Source organism: Empidonax traillii, unplaced genomic scaffold (genome assembly GCF_003031625.1).
Source record: "Empidonax traillii isolate 1590-97213 ecotype Southwest subspecies unplaced genomic scaffold, ASM303162v1 scaffold1506:size99153, whole genome shotgun sequence".
NCBI classification, from domain to species: Eukaryota; Metazoa; Chordata; class Aves; order Passeriformes; family Tyrannidae; genus Empidonax; species Empidonax traillii.
Window position 1 is genome coordinate 10,969 of NW_020956699.1, and position 21,897 is coordinate 32,865.

Genomic DNA, 21,897 nt, shown 5'->3' on the forward strand with positions numbered 1-21,897 from the left:
GAATTTCTTCCTAACATCTAACCTAAACCTCCCCTGGCAGAGCTTGAGCCCATGTCCCCTTGTCCTATTGTTGGTTGCCTGGGAGAAGAGACCAACCCCCACCTGGCTATAACCTCCCTTCAGGTAGTTGAAGAGAGTGATGAGGTCACCTCTAAGCCTTCTCTTCTCCAGACTAAACAACCCCAGCTCCCTCAGCCTCTCCTCATAGGACTTGTGCTCAAGTCCCTTCACCAGCCTCGTTGCTCTTCTCTGAACCTGCTCCAGCACCTCAATGTCTTTCCTGAACTGAGGGGCCCAGAGCTGAACACAATACTCAAGGTGTGGCCTCACCAACGCAGAGTACGGGGGAAGGATCACTTCCCTGCTCCTGCTGGCCACACTGTTCTTGATGCAGGCATCCACCTCTTTATCCTGGTTGGGTGGTCTAGAACACACTCCCACCAGGATGTCGGCTTTGTTAGCCTTTCCCCTGATTCTTTCCCATAGACATTTGTAGTGGGTTTCTGTGGCTGGTTATTGGTAGCAGGGGGGCTACAGGAGTGGCTTCTGTTAGAAGCTGCTAGAAGCTTCCCCTGTCTGGTGGAGCCAATGCCAGCCGGCTTCAGGACAGGCTTCCTGCTGTTGGTCAAGGCCAAGCCAATCAGGAGTGATAGTAATGCCTCTGTGATAACATATTTAAGAACAGAAGGTTGTTGTGAGGAAGCTGTGACCCCGTGGGAGGCCCAAGATGGAGCAGGGTCCTGCCAGAGACCTGCAGCCCATAGAGAGCAAAACCCAGAATGGAGCAGGTTTTTCCCAGGTAGGACTTGTGGCCCCTGTGGGGGATCCATGCCATTACAGCTGATTTGTGAAGGACTACACCCCATGGTGAAGTGACAGCAGTTTGTGAAGAACTGTTGCCTGTGGGATGGACTCATGCCAGAGAGGTCCATGAAGGACTGTCTCCTGTGGGAGGGACCCAATAGGAGCAGGGGAAGGACTCTTCTCTCTGACCAGCGGCAGAAACAACAACTGACCATAACCCCCCTTCCCCATCTCCCTTCACTGCTGGGGGACAGGAGGTAGAGTTTGTAATAAAGGAGGGGTGGGGGGAAGGTGTTTTTAAGATTGTTTTACTTCTCACTCCTTTGCTCTGATCCTGTTTGTAATAAATTCAATTAATATCCCCACTTTGAGTCTGTCTTGTCCGTGATGGTGATAAGTAGCTGACCTCTGCCAGCTGTTATCTCAACTCATGAATCCTTAGCTGTTTTTTTTTCTCTTCTCTGTCCAGTTGCAGAGGGGAGTGAGAGACCAGCTTTAGTGGGTACCTGGCATCCAGCATTCAACCTTATCATCACTAACCTTAAGTTCCTATAGAGTCAAGAGACTCCCTAATATACAGAGCCACCCCTCCACCTTTCCTACCTCCTCTATCTCTTCTGAAGATCATGTAGCCATTCATTGCAGCATTCCAGTCATGTGAGTCATCCCACCATGTTTCTGTGATGGTGACTATGTCATAGTTTTCCTGCTGTACAATGGCTTCCTGCTCAGTTACCCATCCTGCATGCGTTGGTGTAGATACACTTCAGCTGGGCTGCTGATTTCACCCCTAACTCTGGCTTACCACCCTTAGGCCCATCTCTGGAGACCCTGGTTTCATCTCCTTCCCCCTTCAAACCTAGTATAAAGCCCTCTCAATCAGCCCTGCCTACTCATGGGCTAGAATCCTTTTGCCCTTGCTAGACAGATGAAGCCCATCTGACTCTAGCAGGCCTGGTGCCATAAAAATTGCTCCATGATAAAACCAAAGTTGTGCTGATGGCACCGGTCCTTAAGCCACTTATTGATAACATGGGTTTTCCTGTTCCTTTCATTGTTTATCCCTGCTACTAAAGGAATTGAGCAGAACACCACCTGTGCTCCTGTCCCATCAACCAATCAACCCAGAGCCTTGAAGTCCTTTTTAATTACCCTGGTACTCCTCTTATCAACCTCATCACTGCCAACCTGGACAACCAACCGTGGGTAATATTCAGAGGGCTGAATTAGTTCAAGTAGTCTCCTGGTAATAACTCTTCCCAGGCCCCAGGGAGGCAGCAGACTTCCCTGTGGGATGGGTCTGGTTGGCATACAGGGCCCTCATTTCCCCTCAGAAGGGAGTCACCTACTACATATACCCTTCTTTTTAATACCTGAGGTTGTGATGCATCTGATAGATGGAGTGCAACTGAGACACCCTCTGGACAGATTTTTTTCTCTAGTGTCATCTGCCTGACCCTCTAGATCCAGGGCCTCATACCTGTTCTATAAGGGTACCTAGGATGGTGATGGGGGTTGGGAGGGGATTCTTTTACCTCCCCAAGCAGGGACCCTTTTCCATCCTCCCCCATCTACTAGGCCTTCTCCTTCTGCCTGATGACAAGAGGAGCAGGGCATCTCTGACTCCTGCTGAGCTTCTCTCAGAGTTGGAAGGGTGTAACTCCACCAGTCTATTTCTTTTCTGCTCTCCCTGATACTCCTCAGCCTTTCCACTTCTTCCTTAAACTCTGCCACTAGACAGAGCAGACCATTCACCTGTTCATATCATATGCAGGTGTCTTTTGCACTGTCCTCCGGTACTAACACCAGGCTCAGACATTCCCTGCAGCCAGTGACCTAGACAGCTATGTGCTTCTTGGGGAGTTCTGTCTGGGTTGGCACACTCCAAAACACCCAAAAAAACCAAAACCACCATACCCACACCTAACACACTAACCCACCACCAGGAGCCGGAAGGGTGGCTATGCCCTTCCTGCTCACCCTGTCTGCACAAACTGCTGCTCAAACTGCCATGGCGTGCCACGCTCCTGTTTGCCATGCTCAGGGTTGCTTGCACTCCCTAGAGCTATTTAAATCACATGCAAATGGGCCTGGAAAGGCCCCTTGCTCATCTGATTGTCTGCCAAGAGCTGCTGAGTTGCAGTCAATGGCACAATGTCCAAGTAAAAACCAGTTTTGCCATAAAGCAAAGTAAGGTCAAGGTATATGCCCAAGAAATTCAGATTTTAGGAGTAAAATGGCAAGATGGACATTGTCAGATTCCAATGGACGTGATCAACAAAATACCAGCTATGTCCCCACCAACCAGCAAGAAGGAAACACAGGCTTTCCTAGGTGCTGTGGGTTTTTGGAGGATGCATATTCCATATTAGTCAGATTGTCAGCCCTCTCTATCATGACACAGAAGAATGATTTCAAGTAGAGTCCAGAAAACAAACTTTTGAACAGATTAAACAGGAGACTGTTACTGCAGTAGCCCTTGGGACAGGACGAGATGTGAAAAATGTGCTCAACACTGCAGTTGGGCAGAATGGTCCTTCCTGGGGCCTCTGGCAAAAAGTACCTGGGGAGACTCAAGGACAACCCTTGGGGTTCTGGAGTCAGGGATACAAAGTATCCAAGGCCTGTTACACCCCAATTGAAAAAGACATCCTCGCAGCCTATGAAGGGGTTCAAGCCACTTCCGAAGTGATGGGCACCAAAGCATAGCTTGTCCTGGCACCCCAACTGCCACTGCTGGTCTGGATGTTCAAAGGGAAAGTCCCCTTCACACATCATGCCACTGATGCCACATGAAGCAAGTGGGTCATGCTGATCACAGTGAGCTCAGATAGGAAACCCTAATTTTATAGGGATCTTCCACGTCATCACTAACTGGCCTGAAAATGAACATTTCGGACTATCATCAGAGGACGAGGAAGAGGATAAGGTGACATGTGCTGAGGAGGCCCCACCATATAATCAGCTACCAGGAAATGAAGTGACACTCTCTTAACTGATGATTCCTGCCTTATTGTAGGGATACATCGAAAATGGAAAGCTGCCATATGGAGTCCTACGTGACAAGTCACAGAAGCTATTGAAGGACAAGGTGGATCAAGTCAGGTTGCAGAGCTGAAGGCCATCCAGCTGGCTTTAGATATCACTGAACGAGAGAAATAGCCAGTGCTCGACCTCTGCACTGACTCATGGATGGTGGCAAACACTGTGTGGGGGCGGTTGGGCCAATAGAAAAAGACCAATTGTCAGCACAGAGGGAAACTCATGTGGGTTGCTGAATTGTGGGAAGACATCACTGCCCAGGTAGAGAAGTTAGCTGTGAAAGTCCATCATGTAGATGCACACATACCCAAGAGTTGGGCTACTGAAGAACATCACAATAATGGACAGGTGAATAGGGCTGCCAAGATTTAAGTGTCTCAGGTGGATCTGGACTGGCAACACAAGGGTGAATTATTTCTGGCTCCGTGGGCCCATGATGTCTCAGGTCATCAAGGAAGAGATTTGACATACAGATGGGCTCATGACTGAGGCGTGGACTTAACCATGGACACTATCTCTGAGGTTAACCACAACTGTGAAACATGCTCTACAATCAAGTAAGTCAAGCAGGTAAAACCTCTGTGGCATGGGGGACAAGGGTCAAAATATAAATATGGAGAGGCCTGGCAGATTGACTACATCACACTCCTGCAAACCCACCAAGGCAAGCTGTTTTAGTTTAAAGACAAATACTTGGGCAGAGACTCCAACAAACGGGTCACCTCTCCTTTTTTAAAAAAACTCTCCCCCTTTCACCAATAACTTTATTGATTATCAGCGATGCCTGGAATGAAATTAAAGAGGCCAATTTGTGAGAAATGTCTCAAATTAAAATTTCGAAGACGGCCAAATAAAGTGAAACAAAGAACTTTTATTTTCAGCGCGCGCTGGGTGCGGTCAGGTTTGCCTCGTGCCAGGGCCTGAGAACACACCCGAGATGGGGGGGGGGGCAGTTCTTTTAAGGTCTCTCGATTTGCATAACTGTTCCCTTGTCCCTCCCATGCTCAGCTCTGCTCTGCTCTCTTTCTTCCCTAAAAGGCAATATAACCTTTTCTTGAGCCCGATTGGGTCTCTCAGGGCGGGCTCACACTTCTCTTTTGCAGTCCATTGGTCGTTTTAACCAACCTATTAGATTGTTTCCCTGTCTCGGCCGCGTGATCCCTTGGCAATGAGCCCTGGCTGGTCTAATTGTCTTACAGGCTTCCCGGTTCGCCACTACACAGCAATAGTAAGCAACACTAACATGATTACAACTATTAACAGGTCATGGCTGCAACAGAACTGCAACCATAGGCAACTGCAGAACACCCCTGATCACAAACTCCTCATCATGAGGCAATCATGGAAACTCTGCTTGTAATAAAACCGTTTCATTTATTTCTCACAAATTTATAATAACAAGTAAATTTATTAGCAAACAATAGGTAAGCAATGCCGGCGCGCCGAGGGGCAACTGCGAGAACAAAAGGTTCCCGAACGGCTCCGCGCCCAAATTCTCAAACTACCCTTTTGTATCCCCTCGGCTCCCGTACATAGTCTTTTGCACATGCTCAGTGCCTAGTTTCTTCCTCATACATGGTCCTGGGCTGTGTCTTTTATGCATGCTCAGTTCCGTGGGTCGGGGTCTCGTTTGTGGGCTGGGGTCTCCCGTGATGAAGGCTAGAGTTTCCTCTGTGTCCGCAAAATGACCCCGTGCTTGGCACATGCGTAGTCGTAGGTATTTTCCTTCCTTCCTGGTCTTATCGGCACTCGTTTATCATTTTGACTTTTTGTTATTTCTAGAAAAGCAGATCTGTACCTCTGGCTTTAATCCACTACAACCTCCACGCTCCGGGGGGGCTGCTATTCTGCAGCCGTCTTTTCCGGACTCCATTGGCTCCAACAATGCAGTCCCCCTGTCTTGGGCACGCCGGCTCGGGGTCGCCCCCTCCCAGAACAACCTCCCTCACAGCCCAGCCGTGGGGATCAGCGGAGCGCAAGGGAACCCCCAAAACGACCTCCCCCCCCCAACGCTCCAGACGGGAAAGCGACCGCGAGCCAGGGCACCGCGGTCCCGACACAAAGACGCCTTGCAAACCTTGGCAGCCCAACAAAGTTATCTCAGAGACATAGCCCAACAAAAGCCCCCCCCAAAGTGTACGCAAGAGAGTGACAGCTTAGTTTATCACAAATACACCGAGAAAAAAATGTGAGTAGATATAAGTGAAAAAATAACAGTTTACTGACAAGAAATCTAGCAGCAACAACAATACAAACAGAACGGTTCAAACCATCAATGTACAGAGATCGTCTCTAGTCTCCCCCCGACACCCCCTCAAATTCCAGGGACAAAACCAAAACCTAGGAAAAAATCTTTGTCCACAAAAAGTTGTACTATTAAACTGCTCAGTTCACATCACTCGCCTAGGCTAAGGCCTCATTCAGCTTGGCTGCAAATCCGCAGACCATTGCTGAAGAAGGTAGCTTCTCGTGGCTCGGCTAGGGCTTGTTCCCATACAGCTGCCTCTGACACCTGCGGGACTCAGCTCTGCTCCAACTCGGCTCAGTTCGGCTCCTGTGGAAGTGGCGCAGCATGTGCCTGGCGACATCTAGCAAAAAACAGTTAGCAATTGCGCAAGCTTTGGAGCGGCTTGCGGCAGGGCAGCAGCTGCAGTTGGTGGTTCCAAGAGCAGTGGTGGCTCCTGGGGGCGGCTCCAATCCTCCCATGAACCCAGTAACAGTTATAGCTTGTTGGTTTCAGTAGCAATTATGATTTCTCGCAACTCCCAAGAGGTAGGATGGTGGCAGGGACTGCAAAACGACACGGGGACTGCAGAGTTAGTTCTATTTTCGTTTTCTCTCTGGCTGCGGCAATTGCAGCCCCGGGCAGCACCCTTTCAAGAAGTCTCCAGTGGGGGTGCAGGGAAAGGTGCTGGTGTAGCAGTTTCTCCCGGGAGTGGCTCCAACAGTCTGTGCATCTTTCTCTCTCTGCCCCAACAACCAGCCGTGTGCTCCAAGATGAAGAGGATCTTCCTGTTCCTTCCTGGTAGTGTCTTCCTCTTCCGCCCCACTCCCCAACCACATGGCTGCAGCGAGAGGTTCGCTCTTAAAGAAACAGTATTCCAAAACAGTGTCAAAAAAGGGAATGGAAAACAAAACCTACTTTAATCATGACACAAGTGCTACATGCTTACCATGGTGAAAACAACTCCTGGATGGCTGAAGACATACCCTGTGCCTCATGCCAGTGCCCAGAACACCATCCTGGGCCTTGAAAAGCAAGTCCTGTGGCGACATGGCACTCCAGAATGAACTGAGTCATGAAACGCGAGCAAGGCCTAAAGAGAGTTAACCAAGGTATCTTGCTCTGAGAAAACTCTCTCCTCCATATCTGCTCTGCCTATGTTGCTAAAGGAAATTTTGTTCTGTTCAGTTCAGTGGACCCAAACTAGAGAAGAATGTTAGAAGCATTATACAATGGGCTTAGGGGTAATAAATTAGGGCAAAGTAAGCTAAGGTAGACATTTGAATAGGTGGAATAGGCCTGAAGCCAAGGCTCTCTCCAAGCTTCAGTGACTGGGGCAAAGACAATGGAAAGTTAGAGGGGTCACACTGAGGAAGACTACAGAGACCTCAGACTCAAGGATGAAGAAAGGCAGATGTATCCCCAGAATTAAGGGCCAAGAAAAGCTCTGCCCCAAGCTCCGCCTGAGCTCTGCCTATACTCCACCTATTATCAATATGTATGATTAGATGTTGCAATCATATGAATATGTATGTTAAGATGTTGTAATCATAGAAGTTAGACTGTATAAACTACCCTGTTTTGCACCAATACCTTCGAACAAGAGATTTGTGGTGCGAACTGTGATAAACTAGCTAGACTTTGTTCGTAAAAACTATGCATAGCTGGCATAACTCAGCGATAAGCCTAATCTTGCCAGGAGCTGGGAGTGCAGACCTGCTTATCTGGAAATAACAGAGAGTCAGGATGACAAACGGGTGTTGATAAAACAGGGGAAGGAGGAAAATGCCTCTTACAGTGCATGAGCAAAACGCAGGGTCATCCTGCGAACATGGAGGAAGACTTTGAGCCTTCATCACAGAGACCCCCGCCCCGCGGAGTGAGACCCCCGACCCACTGAGCCATGCATGCGCGGAAAACACAACCCAGGAATACGTATGCAGAAGCCGGATTATACAAAAGGGAGCTCTGGGGGGTTTTCCGGGCGCAAGCCGTCTGCGGAGCTTTTGTTTCCACAGCTGCCCTGACGCATCAGTTTTGCTTATCTATTGCTTGCTAATAAATTTACTTGTTATTATAAATTGGCCTCTTTAATTTGTCCCAGGCATTGCTAGTAACTTATAACACGAACCACGCTTACTCCCGACATCGTCAAATAAATACCTTTGCTGCTCAAAAGACCAAAAGCTTCTGGGCAGTTTCTTTATCGGATTTCTCGGATTCAGTCGGACAGTGGTACTCATTTCAAAACTAGCTTCATAGACACCTAGGCTAAAGAGCATGGTATTGAGTGGGTGTATCATATTCCCTATCGCGCATCAGCTGCTGGGAATGTTGAACAGTACAATGGACTGTTAAAACCCACATTGAAAGCAATGTGTTGTGGGACCTTCAAACATCGGGATCTACATTTAGCAAAGGCCATCTGGTTAGTTAACACTAGAGGCTCCACCAATCGAGCTGGCCCTGCCCAATCAGAACCTCCACTTACCATAGAAGGGGATAAAGTCCCCATGGTGCATATGAGGAATGTGTAAGGGAAGACAGTTTGGATTAGTCCTGCCTCAAGCAAAGGCAAACCCATCTGTGGGACTGTTTTTGCTCAAGGACCTAGGTGCACTTGGTGGATACTGCAGAGGAACAGGGAAACACAATGTGTACTTCAAGGGGGTTTGATTTTTGGGGGAGAATAGTCTGTAATGTTGAACTGTATGATATTGGTTGCTGAATGACACTGCCACTGTATGCCATAACTACCATGGACAATGAGCATGGACTGCTCCAGATACACCAGTCATGAACTCCTGATGCAGTTTGCAACCAGCCAACAGCACACCAGCCCTCCTGCCCTGGAAGACATCTAGGACAAATAGAACCCACAGTCATGGACTAAATGAACTCAACAGACATCTTGAAGGGATGGCCATTGACTATGGAAATGATACATGTGCTTGTGTAAATCTATATATATTTATATATACATGTATATAGTGGAAAGGTATAGGATCTGGGCATGATGTAGATGGTATAGAATAAGGAGTAGATAATGTCCTGGTTCTGGTCAGGATAGGGTTAATTTTTTGCAGTAGCCGGGAGGTTGAGTGACTTGTACCTGGATGTTATTGGCCAGGGTGGGGGAAGGGGACTCACTCTTGCTTCCAAGAGGAAAATGGGGAGAAAAATGTGGTCGGGAAAGAGTATTTGTTGTGGATTTCTGTGTAAATAGTTTCTTCATTTTATACCTTTGGTTACTAATATTGTTGCTGTTACCGTTCATTTTTCATTTTCTTATCTCATTGCTGTTTCCAGTAAATTATTCTTATCTCAACCCACGATTTTCACCCTTTGTTCCTCCAATTCTCAACTCCATCCTGCCAGAGCAGGAAGTGGGGGGGAAGGGGGAAGTGAGTGAGTGGCATCTGGTTTGGGAGAGTCTCGGTGGGGGTACTGAATTGGGGAGTACCATTCCTAAACCATAACACTCCTCTGCCACTTGGAGAAAGAAGGTTTCATCAATGCATTCCAGGATTGCTTATGGCCTGCTATTTTGTCCCTCCAACAGACATCAGGGTGGTTGAAGTTCCCCTTGAGGACCAGGGTTTGTGAACACGAGTCTGCTCCTATCTGTCTGTAGATCTGTCTTCCTGGTTGAGTGGCCTGTAGCAGACCCCCACTACAATATCACCTGTCCCCACCCTCCCTTTAATCCTGACCCATAAGCTCTCGGTCAGCTCTTCATCCATCCCCGGACAGAGCTCCATGCACTCCAGTTGGTCATTGACAGAGGGCAACACTGCCTCCTCGTCTCCTCTGCCTGTCTTCCCTAAAGAACCTGTATCCTTCCATTCCAACACTCCACTCATAGAGTTATCCTGCCATGTCTCTGCAATGCCAATAAGGTCATAGCCCTGTAGACGTTTGCACATCTGTAACTCCTCTTGCTGCGTGTGTTTGCATAGAGGCATTTAAGTTTGGCCCACGATGAAGCTGAATTACTGTCTGGAGTTGCTGGAATTCCTTGGTGCTGCCCTTCAGCTGCTCTCCTGCTGACCTCTGATCCCTCTGCAGGCTCTGAGCATCTCTTGCTGGCACTGGCATCAAAGTGGTAGGAGTGAGATGGATTGTGGTCCCCTTTCCCCAGCAACTTGAGTGTAAAGCCCTCTTTACCAGCTTGGCAAGCCTATGACAGGAGATGCTCTTACCCTTCTCTGACAGATGGATCTCAAAATTTAAAAATTGCAAAAATATTTCAAAATTGCAAAATCTTAATTCAGACATTTAGCTACCAAGGTGAAAATATCCATCATGTTTTTTTAAAAAAGTGCATGTTAAATGACTACATACACATTAAACATATTTCTACTCCTAATTTCATAAATTGAAGCCATTTTTAGCAATTCAATGAAGATGCTGTGAGAAATATCTCAAATTAAAATTTCATAGACGGCCAAATAAAGTGAAACAAAGAACTTTATTTTCAGTGCATGCTGGGTGCGGCCAGGTTTGCCTCGTGCCAGGGCCTGAGAGCTCCCCTGAGATGGGGGGGGCAGTTCTTTTAAGGTCTCTCGATTTGCATAACTGTTCCCTTGTCCCTCCCATGCTCAGCTCTGCTCCCTTCCTTAAAAGGCAATATAGCCTTTTTCTTGAGCCCGATTGGGTCTCTCAGGGTGGGCTCACACTTTCCTTTTCCAGTCCATTGGTCGTTTTAACCAATCTATCAGATTGTTTCCCTGTCTCAGCCGTGTGGTCCCTTGGCAATGAGCCCTGGCTGGTCTCATTGTCTTACAGGCTTCCCCGTCCGCCTCTACACAGCAATGGTAAGCAACAGTAACATGATCACAACTATTAACAGGTCATGGCTGCAACAGAACTGCAGCCATAGGCAACTGTAGAACACCCCTGATCACAAACTCCTCATCATGAGGAAATCATGGAAACCCTGCTTGTAATAAAACCGTTTCATTTATTTCTTACAATGCTATCTTTTTTCTTGTTTAAATGGTGGTTATAGACTCTTTTACTTGCTTCAGGCCCTGCTGGTGCCATGATTTAATTGTTGCATTTGCGAGATCTGCTCAGTGTCAATGAGGTATAGAAGACCTTCAGTCTCTGCTCTCTCTGCCTGCAGCTGCAGGGACACTGTACCCCCACGGCCCACACACCTCACTCATGAGGGCAGCAGTGCTCTCCCTGCTACCAAACAGGTTGCTTTCGAGGCAGGTGGGATCAGGGTTGCACTCATCGGTGTTCCAGGCCCGCAGTCGCAGGCCCGCAGTCGCAGGCCCGCAGCGAGGCAGGAACCTGGCCGTATGCCGCGCATGGACGTTCCAGCGGTCAGCTAGGGCCTCGCGGTGCCCACTCAGGCTGGTCTGTATGACCCGCATCCCGGTTTCGGCATTACAGTACACAATCCATGCCGCAGCGGTACGAAATGCCAGCTAGGGCTGTCGTTGCTTCCCGAGTGCCCGTCTTCTCCTCAGGCCAGTCTCCCGAGCAGCGGCTGGTGTCAGTAAGAGTGACACAGTAGAGCTGGGCCACCGCAGCGGCGCCAGGGATTTCCCCACAGCCCCGCGCGGAACGTTCGGTATTGTTCACGTGACGTCACGGCAGGGGGGCTCCCGCCAGCAGGGCGGGGTAGCACTCTTGGTGGTGGCCGGGAAGCTCCGCCCCAGACGCTCGCGGGGTCGTACGGGCAATCTTGCGAGGCTTGAGTGTGCAGAGGATTGTGTCTAGGAGCGGCGCCATTTTGGGAGTAAGGTGAGCGGGGTGTGTGTGTGTGTCTGTGCGCGCACGCGCGCGTCGCTCTCGCGTCTCGGTTTCCCACGGCTCTTGGGTGGCGGGAGAGGGCAGATCCCGTTAGGCGTGGCCTGGCGGTGGTGGGCCTGGGGGGCCCACCTCATTCCTTTCCCCGTAGCGAGGCGGTCGAGGGGAACTGCCTCCGGCGTAGCGACGGTGTCTGCTGCGGCTGCTGTTGTTGTTGTTGCGTGGGAGTGGCGGGGCTGGTGAGTGCCTAAATGCGGGCCGCGGCTCCCCTGGAAGTCAGGGCGAGTGCCCAGCGCGGGCTGTCGGAGCCCTTCTCGGAGGCAGCCGCAGCTCCACACCAAAAGCCCCCATTTGGGCCGGGTAGCTGGGGTTCTGCTCGCGCACTTCACAGGCAGCCGGCCCCGAAGCAGTGAGGCTTCCCCCCAGGGCTGTGCTGGGGGCTTCCCTAGGCGGCTCCCGCTGCTCCTCTAGGCTTGTTCTGTGCTTAAGCTCCGTCTCCCTGGCCCAAATCAGCGCCTTCCTCCCCAGGTGCCTCGTGCAGATCTATTATCTTTCCCAGTAAAATGAGAAATGCCTCTTTCCGGTTGTTTATTATTCCTGGAAATTAGAGACAGGAAAACGTTTTTGCTGATACGCTGTGTTCTCTGATAAATATACCTGCTGTTTTCTTCAGAATGTTGATGAATGTTTAACTGAGGCTTCTGTACTCGGGTTTGGCTGCTTGATTGCATGTGTGTTTGCTTTTAAGACTCAGATTTATGTACTTGTCTAATGCCAATTCAGAATTCCAGTGGAAAAACTGATCTGGTTCTTTTCCCCCTAGGCAACTTGCGTTACAGAGTCCTGGATATTTGGAGCCTTTTTCTGCAGCTGGTAGGGAGGAAAAAAAGGGGGAACCATCTTGCGCCAGTTGTTTCTTGTGAAAGGGGAGAAATATCGGACACTGATCTGGGATTATTTGTCCAGCTGCTTCCTCCTGAAAAGCCCTCTGGAACAGTCATTAGGCATCCAAGAAGTGAATTGGAAGTTGAAGTCGTGAGCTTTTTCTTTCTAGCAGTGTAGAGCACCTCACCCTCGGATGCTTTTGTCTACGTGGCATGGATACACAGCTAAATTTATCAAGTTCTGAATACTTCACCTGCCAAAATAAAATGCTGTTTGCATTTAGTTATTTTTTTCTTCCACATGCACTCTGAGTCATAGGCATAACCAGTTTTGTTAATTGGCTCCAGGTTAAATGCAGCCTGAGTTACTGTGTAGATGTTGCTGAAAAGTTTAATGATGGATATTTTTACCCTTATTTTTTTCATTTTTTTTATATAACCTACTGTAATTTTGCAATGAGACCTACTTTCTAAATGAAGTGTCTGATATAAATTTATTTATAATTTTGTCTTTTATATTTTATTTAATATTTTTAGTGAAAAATGTTGTTGCCAATAAGCAATATAGTGGTATCCAGATAACTGTTGTTTACAAGTGCCTGTATTACCTGAAGGAAGGTAGGAAATGTTCCTCAGTTCACATGTGGAATTTGGATTTTTGGTTTCACAGACTGTGGTGTAAAAAGTGAATTTGTTTCACCTGTAGCTGATACTCCTTATAGTGAAATGTACATGGAATAGACAAGTGAAGAAACTGTCAGAGGAAAAAAAGCTTCTTAAGGCAGAGACTTGGCAAATTTTGGAAATAGCCTCAGAATCTGTAAACAGGAAGGATGGGTAACTGATTTCTGTGAGGTCAAATCTATGTCAAAAAGCTACAAATTGATAAGAACTCTGGATGTTATCTTGAGGAAAACAAACTGGAAAAATATAAGTCACACAGTACTAATACATTGTGCAGCCCTCTTGGATTAGGTAAATATTGTACTGTTCCTAAATCAAAATTCTACTGATAAAATGTTTATTCAAGTGTATGGTTAAGCCAGTAATATTACTGCCTAGAGGATATTGTTTTGTTTTTTTTTTTTTAGAGAACATTGAAATGACCTTGCAGAATCTTTTACTTGCCATTTTAATGGAATATTTTTAAGAATTTACAGAATACATGTATTACTACAAAGAGAAATTTGTAAGTATGAGTGTTTTTTTCTGGGAGCTTAAAAATATGTGCATCTAGACTGAATAGTAGGTAACTTCATATTAATATTGTAATCACAACAATGAGCTTGTGTGTCTCAGTCTTTCCATTTGCATTAGACGTTTTTTCAGCATGAAGGTACTTATAATGTAGCTTTTTAAAAACTTATTTCCTTTCAGTGTTCTTTGTCACTTATGGAAGCCATATATTTATTGAAAAAAATAATTTGCTGCTTATGCAAACTGGCTTTTATATGTGTTGATATTTTAAGGTTGCGTTCAGAGTAATTTCCTGTTCTGTAATGGGAATGAATGAGTCTGACTGATTAATTTGAAAGTATACCATAGCAATCTCCCCAAAATCTTTTTGGAAGAATTCAAAATATAGTGGTGAACTAACCAATGTTACTGTTAGATATATTGCTGTCCCCTTCCCCCTGTAGTGGTTAAATGTTTCTGAATATATATATAGTTTAGCTATTGAAATGAATATATTTACAATCTGTTTTATAGGTTTGCTTTCAGCTGAATTACTACTGCTTTGAAGAAAATTAAGATGGACAGAACAACTTAATTCAGAAGTTAGAGGTAATTTTTCCAAGTCGCCGTCCCCCCCCTTTCCCCACCTTGATTATTCATAAAGTTTAAATAATTAAAGTATTATTGGGTAGACTGTCTGGTAAAGGTGACACATTTACCTTAGATGTGACCTTTTCCAAAATTTTTCAGAGCTTCTTCAGTATTGAAATATTACTAATAGTGAGTTAATGAAAAAATTGTTTTCTCTAAGGGCACTGCAAAGATGTTTGAGAAGATGGCCTGTGTTAAAACCTTGTAGAAAAGTAATTTTAAGCATGTGGAACTTTGTCTAAAGATTACTGCAGTGGTAGTGATTTTTTTTTTCATTTTCTTCCCTGTAACTTGTTATTTTGACTATAAATGAAAGACTTGCACCTAAATAAGTATTTTAAATTCTTAAGCTCACTGAAGTAGTTCTGTTCTGTGTGTTGTCTTGTCAGTATCTAAAAGTTGATCTAGCTTCAGTATTTTGCTTTCTTTGAATGTTTTTACTGTTTTGTTATTTTACCTTACATTTCAGTTTTGCTGTTTTGAAAATGTGGAAACTGTGGATGTAAATAGGAGTGTATCTGTAATCTCACGTGGTTGTGGTTCTTCTAGATGGAGTCTTGGTGTGGCTGGGCTTGACTGAATGAACTAAGCCCAACGTAAAGCGGTTTAGCTTGAAAACGTGCTAAATGGGAAGAATTCAGATGTGAGTGGCCATTTTATTAGATTTTGTCTATTATGTGGCCATAAAGAAAGCAATACAAGTACCGACTTTTTAAATCATAGAAAAAGGGATGTCTGTCTTATTCAAGCTATTGACTTTCAGTGCTACGAGACTTTTACCTCTGGACAAAAGGTTCTCACTGAAATTAAGTAACTTCATTCTCTCCACTTACTATTTTGGGTGACATCTTTACCTGGACTCTTTCTCTTCTGGATGTTTTGAAGAATTTACTTTTTAGCTTTATTAAATTAACTCTTTCTTTACATTTTTCTGGTTGCTGGTAGGATAGTTCTTTTTTTTCTTTTCACTGTGTTTTACATTTGGGAAGTGCAATTGTTCTTATTTGTATGCATATTGTATTTGACACAGATTCAGACCTGTGTCCTTGTACCCTAAGCAAAATTCATGCTTGGATGAGGACCATTGAGGAGAAAATGCCTAGCATTCTGGTCCTTCTTTAGATTTTTATTTGTATAATGCTCACAGTCTGTTAAGTGGTTTGCAGACAACTATGAAGATAAGGTCCTTGCCCTTGAGAGCTTATACTTTAAGCCTTGATGTAAACATAGTTTTGTACTGGAATAACTGTCAGCAACTTGACTCTTTTACTAATGCAGTCATTCTGGTAGAATTCTTTGTATTGAGAAATTATATTGAAAGGTGTAGGCTGCTCTTCTGTGAAAAAAATGCTGGTGGAAGCTTTTGAGTTTAAACTTGCAGCACAGCTTAATTGGAATAAAATCTGTAAAATGATATAAGGGAATTATGTAGATATTTCATCATCATCATGGCTAGGCTTCGCGAATGAAGATTTGAGAAGGGCTCTACCCACGCTTGTTACAAACGCGCTGATGGCTAAAAAGGCCAATGCGAGATAGACAAGTCCGACTGCAGAAGGTACAGCAGAAAGACTCCCCAGGTGATATCGACGAGACGCGATTCTTTCTGCGTTGTCTTTTCTCCTCAAGAGTGATCCTGTGTGTGTTCTCAAAAGCAACAACAGCATTATAGATGGTGTGTCTCCAGGCCTCCCGACTGGAGGCCAGGGTAGACCAATGGTGGTGATCAATATGGCCAAGGCTGAGGGATTGTTTCAGGGAGTCCTTGTATTTCCTCTTCGGGGCTCCTCTCTTGCGGTAGCCAGTGGCAAGTTCCCCATAGAGCACAATCTTAGGGAGGCGGCAGTCCTGCGTCCTGGAGACGTGCCCTGCCCAGCACAGCTGTGTTCTCAGCAGCAGGGCCTCAATGCCCGTGACTGCTGCCTGTTCAAGGACAGACATGTTGGTCACATAGTCAGTCCAGTGGATGTTTAGGATTGTATGGAGGCAGCGCTGATGGAAGCGTTCTAAGAGACGCAAGTGGTGGCGGTAAATGACCCATGATTCAGATCCATATAAAAGAGTAGACAGTACAATGGCTCTGTAAACGCTGATCTTTGTACTTTTCTTCAAGTCTTTGTTTGATATTTACTTTGTTAGTACATCAGAAGCTAATGTACTTCAAACTCTTTCTCCATTCTAGTGAGATTTGTCTGTTTAAAATGTATGGATAAAATAGTTTGACAGTGATAGTTCATCAGTAATTTCTGAGGAAGTTGCTCTTAGTTCTTTATTTTTTAGTACTAGGAGTAAATTCTGTCCTGCAAGGAGAATTATTTGCAGACTTTATTATAAACAAACTTGAACGAGACTTGATATGCTTTTTGTCGTTTTTTTGGGGTTTTTTTTGGTTACTGTGTAGTTTTGTGCAGTAGTATTACACAGTGACTCTTCCACAATCATCATCTTTCATATTTTGGGTAAACATAGTTTGGGAAACAGCTGAAATTATATAGAATTGTTTTTCTGCTTTATATGCTCAGGATATTTTAAAACTGCCACCTTTTTCAACTGCTTTTTCTTTAGATCCTTGTAAAGACTCCAAAGTGCAAAGGCAGGCCTGGTGATTTTGTTACATAATGTATGCTGAACTGGGTGGTGATGTTAGTGCACTAATACTTCATCTTTTGGACTTTGAACCTTGCAGAGGACAAGAGATTAGTGTTTATCCATTTTTCTGCTAAATGGTAACGCAAGTGTAGGATTTCAAGCAGAAGGAACCAGGTTGTAGTTTATCTTCAAATATCAAATTATTCTGCGTTACAAAATAGTTAGCTTTTTCTTTTTTAAATACTACATATTAGTACTGTGCAAGAAGCAAAAGTTCTTTAGATAAAAGTGATGATCAAGATATTCTAAGCTCTCTCATTAATTTTATCTCTTTCTAAAACATTTCCTAAAAGATGTTTTGATTTTTGTGACAAGAATATTTGATTCACAGAAGTGTTGTAAACCCTGTTGCCTTTGAACCATATCTATATATGGCAAGGGGACCATATGATAAGGAACAGTAGTTGGGATTTTTAGAACACCTGGTCCCACCAAGTCTGCCAACATTCTAGATGCTTATACAAAACAAAGATAGTAAGTGCACTTTAGTTGATTCGAACCTTCTTTTACCCCATTTATAAATTTTATACTAAAAATTATGATGAGGGATGTTATCAAACAATTGTGTAGCTGATGGGTGGAGTTAAGGTTCCATGTGCAGTTTGTGGAGTGCTGTTCTAGTAATAATCTATGAGGCATTAGGTAAAAGATAATAGGGTATATGCCACTTAGATAAGCATACATGTTAATTTTAGATTTTCTGAAAACTACATATATGCATATATACACATGCTTTAAACATTCTGTTCATGGATTTCTTTATGCAAATCAGTAGACTGAAGTTCTAAATGGTCTTTAGGGAGCATCAAGAAATTTGAATTTGTATTTCCTTTCTATCTTTGGGAATTTATGTCTTGAAACTTTTTTTTTCTGTTAATAACTTTACTACTCCACTCACAAGCTTCAAGTATTCCTACCTATTTGAATTATTATTGCCTTTTATTTTAATTATCTGTCAACCTCTGAAATACCTAGAGTCACAGAAACTGCTTCCTGTAAAATAATTTAGGCTATCCAGAGTGTGAGAAGTATAGAAGCTGAAAATGCAGAACTATTTTTCCATGTGTCTAGTTTCTGGTGACATGGGTTCCACTGACATGGATTTTTTCTAATTTTTAACGTTATTTTAAAATGTGTTAGAAAAATTAGTAGAGATAGTTCAGACAAATAGCGTTATCAAATGTATCTTGCCAACAGTAATGAAATCTGTCTCAGATCATAGTGCAGCGGAGGGGACGGGGGGGGTGGAGTGAAGGGGATGTACCACTGCAGTATTGAAGGCAGCTTTCTGGGCTAGGGAAATATTTTTATTTTGTATGCTGAAGAGACCTTCCTAAGTTAGATCTGTTCAATACCAATGGGACTGTTTTTGTCAGGTAAATACTGGTTAAACAAGAACACGCCCTTAAAATTGGGTGTGGATGGTCTTTGAACTCATGTCCTTGTCATCTTAAAGTTTTACTGTGCTTTTTTTTCTCCACCCTTGATGAAAGAGGATCAGGTTAGGAAACACTTAGATATACATAAGTTTATGGGGCTTGACAGGATGCACCCATGTGTGCAGAGGGAGCTGGCTGATGTAATTGCAAGACCATTCTTGATTATCTTTGAGAGGTCATGGGTTTTGGGAGAGACTCTTGAGTACTAGAAGAGAGCAAACGTCAATCCTGTCATCAAGAATTGTAAGAAGGAGGATCCAAGGAACTACATGTTGGATCAACCTCACTTCAGTCCATGGGAAGGTGGTAGAACAAATAATCCTGGAAACCCTTTCCAAACACACAAAGGACAAGAATGTGAGTAGGAGCAGTCAGCATGGTTTTATGAAAAGGAAATCGTTCTTAACCAGGCTAGTAGCTCTCTAAAGCCAGGTGACTAGCTTGGTAGATGAAGGAAGCAATGGATGTTGGTTATCTTGACTTCGGTAAGGCTTTTGATGCTGTCTTCCATGACACTCTCGTAGAGAAGCTGGCAAAGCATGTGTTAGAGAAGTGAACGATGAGGTGTATTAAAAACTGGCTGAATGGCCAGGCCTAGCTTGTCAGGATTGTGATCAGTAGCACAAAAGCCATTTGAAGGAAGTCATTAATGTTGTGCCCCCAGGGTTCAATACTGGAGACAGTACTATTTAACATCTTCATTAATGACCTGGATGTAGGGCAGAGTTTACACTCAGCAAGTTTGCACTTAATACAAAATGGGGAGGAGTGGCTGATATAGTAGATATTTGTGCTACCATTCAGAGGAACCTGACCAGGCTAGAGAACTGGACAGAGGATCCTCATGAACTTCAGTAAAGGGGAAAATGTGAAGTCCTACATCTGGGGAGTAGTAGCTGCATATGCTAGTACAGGCTGGGGCCTGACCAGCTGGTAAGCAGCTCAGCAGAGAAGGACCTGGGGGTCCTGTTGGACAGCAAGCTGACCATGAGCCAGCAATGCATCCTTACAACAAAGAAGGCCAACAGCACCCTGGGCTATGTTAGGAAGAGTGTTGCCAGCAGACTGAGGGGAGTTCATCCTTCTCTACTTAGCACTGGTGAGGCCACATGTTGAGTACTGTGTCCAGTTATAGACTCTCTGGTACAAGAAAGATATGGAGTCTAGCAAAGAGCCACATTCCTCCTATAATCTGCAATGGGTGTGGATGTGGGAAAATAAAAGGTAGGATTACATGTTTTTACACTTGATTATAATTCACGGAATTGTTATAGTGTTTATAGTTACATATATTAAAAATGCGATACTAAATGCATTTCCTCTGGTTAGAACTACTTAAACCATTGGAAAAATAAATGAAAATATTATCAAAAAATCACAGCAGTTAAATGTGAGTGCATGTTACCTTATATGCCACAATCCTTTTAGGAATCTGTATTCTAATAATCAAACTCACTTTTTCTTATTTGACCTGTATATAGAAAACAAAACATGGAACTGAAATTCAGAATGCTTCGACTACAACTATTTCCTCTGCTCTGTTCCTGAAATAGCCCAGATCATTCCCCTTCCCCAGTGCCTCACATCCACTTATGCAACCAGTGCAGAGATTCCCTTGAGAGTAATTGTCATGGAAGCATTTTTCCAACTCCTGAAGAGTATTGCACACTTCCAGAGATGCTGTTTTGATATTTATAGTGTTGTGTGAGTAGACAGAGAGAGAGGATTTCTAATGCTAGAATGGAATTGAAGCTAGAAGAAATTCAGGATAAAGGATCAACTTTATAGTGGAGCAGGAGTGATCACTTAAATTAATTTTTGTTAATCAGTTTATTCCAGACCTCTGTATCCTTTATTTTTTTGATGATATGTTTAAGGCCAGGTTGGAGACATTTGTAAAGGAAATTACTATTGTTCCACTGTGTTAGCAGGAGCAGTGCAGGAGACGTTATATGAATTTCTAGTATACGCAGGAAATGAGGTTAGATCTTAGGGGTTCCAGTGTTTCAGTTGGAGACTTGAACTTTTGTTGTTTGTTTTGTTTTAAAGCTTTGTCAGTTCTAATTGTTTCCAACATTTTATATGTCTGGCATGGAAACAAAAAAGTCTATCTGTCTATTTACCTCATCTTTTTGGTCCATTATCGGAGGCGAGAGCTGTTACACCTCCGAAAATATTAAGACCGTGGTCCATTCTGCTAGTTAAATAAAGAGAGGAGTAAAAAAGCCCAACTCCTAAACAGATGGCTAAAGGATTGGTGCCACCGTCAAAATTTTGGGTTCTTTGACCATGGGGCAAACTCCATGGTACCCAGTCTCTCAAAATCAGATGGGATTCATCTGTCTAGGAAGAAAAAGAGGACTGTAGCCCATAAATTAGTGAGGCTGATCAGGAGGGCTTTAAACTAGGCTTGAAGGGGGAAGGGGTCGAAACCAGACTCTCCAGTGATCAACCTAGGGATGGAAAGCCTGAGTTAAGAATTAAATCAACAACCCACCTGAAGTGCATGTACACTAATGCACACAGTATGGGCAACAAACAAGAGGAGCTGGAAGCCACTGTGCAGCATGAAGGCCATGATGTAGTCGCCATCACAGAAACGTGGTGGGATGACTCGCATGACTGGAGTGCTGCTATGGAAGGCTACAAGTTCTTCAGAAAGAACAGGCAGGGTAGGAGAGGTGGAGAGGTGGCTTTATATGTTAGGGAGTCTCTTGACTCTGTTGAACTTGAGGTCAGCAACGATAAGGTTGAGTGCCTGTGGGTCAGAATCAGGGGGAAGACCAACAAGGCTGACATCATCATAGGTGTCTGTTACAGACCGCCCTACCAGGATGATGAAGGAGACGAATTATTCTATAAGCAGCTGGCAGATGTCTCAAAATCGTCAGCCCTTGTCCTTGTGGGTGACTTTAACCTGCCAGATATATGCTGGGAGCTCAATACTGCAGAGAAGAGGCAGTCTAAGAGGTTCCTGGAGTGTATAGAGGACAATTTCCTTCGTCAGCTGGTAAATGAACCTACCAGGGGTAAGGCCCCGCTAGACCTGCTGTTTACAAACAGAGAGGGGCTGGTGGGAGACGTAGTGGTTGAAGGCCGCCTGGGAAATAGTGACCACGAAATAATAGAATTTTCAATACTTGGAGATTCCAGGCGAGCCAACAATAAAACCTCTACGCTGGACTTCCGGAGGGCAGATTTTGACCTATTCAGAAGTCTAGTCCAGAGCATACCCTGGGAAACAACCCTTAAAAACAAGGGGGTT

General features: G+C 44.7%; 1 long non-coding RNA gene across 1 annotated transcript in view; it reads right to left on the reverse strand.

Annotated features, from left to right (window-relative positions):
• Window positions 1-8,748: 8,748 nt before the first annotated feature.
• LOC114070297 overlaps window positions 8,749-21,897 on the reverse strand; it is a 24,875-nt gene continuing 11,726 nt past the window's right edge. Inside the window, exon 3 of the long non-coding RNA XR_003573906.1 lies at window positions 8,749-9,031. This is a non-coding gene — a long non-coding RNA (uncharacterized LOC114070297). The remainder of the gene's footprint in view (window positions 9,032-21,897) is intronic.